Below are 1977 nucleotides of genomic sequence, written 5' to 3' on the forward strand. Positions count from 1 at the left end.
TTCTCCTTCTTCTTCTTCTTCTTCTTCTTCTTCTTCTTCTTCTTCTTCTTCTTCTTCTTCTTCTTCTTCTTCTTCTTCTTCTTCTTCTTCTTCTTTGCCTAGACAAGAGAAAATGACTTATTTCCAATACTGGGAGATTGTGTTTTGTATTCCTGAGCTAAAATGTAATTTCAAGTCACAGGGAATTATGGTGACATTGGAGAGGTGAATGAGACGCTGGTTTTCTGTTCGGGTCATTGCCTTGGTCTTACTTTTTGTTGTGGAAAGTATTTAACATTTCCACCCCATCTACAATGGTAGCAAAGCCTCTTGAAAAATCTGTGCCAAATGACTTGCTTACAATTAAAAGCATATGTCTAAACTGCAGGCTCCGGAAATATATATCTTACATTTTATATTTTTCTATATGGCTCTTCTCCAGAGATTCAAATATTAAGGCCATAAATTTTCAACAGTTTCAGAATGATAGCAGCGGCTGGAAATAAATGAATGGTCACATTGCTGGAGCTTGGCCATCTCTGGTGCCTGGACCATTCGTGTGCCACATTGGGGACTTGATGTGTGGCTTTAAGAAAAGTTAGGCTGATGTGGAAGTTATACAATCGCGTTTTGGGGACAGAATCAGTCTTATTGTCCATCATGGGTGTCTTAGAGAACATGATTTGATTCTCTCCTTGTTTTGTTTTCTTTCTCCCCCCTCAGTCCAAGTTCAATTGGTACTTCAGAAGATTAAGAAGCTGATGCCCAGCTACTACTGGTATACCGGACGATTTGCCCACAAAAGAACTCAGGCTGTTTCCAGTACAAGGATTGGGGTGATCTCCCACCACCCTGAAGGGAAAGTATGTCTTGAATCACAGCACACCTCGTGTTTATGAAGTACAAAAGATGCTCTTTTCAGGATGCCAGTGCAGTCTGGCATAAAACAACAGCCAGGGCTCGCTTCTGTTTGGAGAAAATACTCTTTGCTTTTCTTGACATCAAAGTCAGTGTTATCCCTGGTAGATTTCCAGCCAGCTGGGTTTACTTCACCATGTGTGTCAGTGAATTGGAAGGTTTAGTCTAACTTCAGCATCTAATCTATAGAGCAATCAGCAGGAAGATCCACTTCTAGTGATTTGGTGAAGGATAACTTTGTCATCAGTGACAAAGAGGCTCTGGAAAGAGAGACCTCCATCTGCCTTTAAGACTCCATAATCCCGAGCAGTGGTTCACTCAGGAATGGACAGTCCAAGGGTCCCGGTCCTCCTCGTTTCTTGCCTGTATTGATCTGGGCCAGATGACAGACGTGAGAATCTACCGATTAACCCATCACTGGACGGTTGAGTTTCTAAACCTTTTCTGCCCTATCATGGAAAGCAACGATCTCCATGGGCACCAAGAAGGGAAGTCAAGATCACAAAGGAAGAACTTCTCATTGAGGCCGATAGCTTGGAGCTGATTGTCTGGCAGCGCAGCTGTGGCTTTGAAGTAGAGGTAGGTTGCCCAATTTTGGCATTTCTAGAAGACATCTTGCTATTGGCAGGGCTGATTCATGGGTCTTAGACTAGAATAACTACAGGAAGGTGGGAGGAGGACTCTATTTGGTTTTGTTTTTATTTTCCTAAGTCCTACGTTCTTATGCATGCTAAACATGCCCCCTACCATTGACCTACAACACTTTATCTTCCTTTCTTCCTTCTTTCTTCCTTCCTTTCTTTCTCCTTCCTACTCTCTCTCTCTTCCCTTCTTTCCTTCTTCCCTCCTTTTCTTTCTTTCTTTTAGAGATATTGGGTCACTATAGCCCAAGCTAGTCTCACTATCTGACCCTAACTGATTTCCAATTCATGATCCTACAGCTTTAACCTCAAGGGTTCTGGGATTACAACAGTGAGCTATAACCAGAGCTATTCAATTTCACACATTTAAAAAAAAATTGTATTCAATCAGTTCCCAAGTACTGAATGAATCCTATGTGGCAACCACTCTGGAATGGCA

The 1977-nt window shown here is 42.0% G+C and overlaps 1 pseudogene; it reads right to left on the reverse strand.

Moving 5' to 3' along the window:
• Positions 1–787: 787 nt before the first annotated feature.
• LOC113458229 lies at positions 788–1511 on the reverse strand (annotated as a pseudogene).
• Positions 1512–1977: the final 466 nt, after the last annotated feature.

The sequence above is a fragment of the Microtus ochrogaster genome, unplaced genomic scaffold (genome assembly GCF_000317375.1).
Source record: "Microtus ochrogaster isolate Prairie Vole_2 unplaced genomic scaffold, MicOch1.0 UNK10, whole genome shotgun sequence".
Lineage (NCBI taxonomy): Eukaryota > Metazoa > Chordata > Mammalia > Rodentia > Cricetidae > Microtus > Microtus ochrogaster.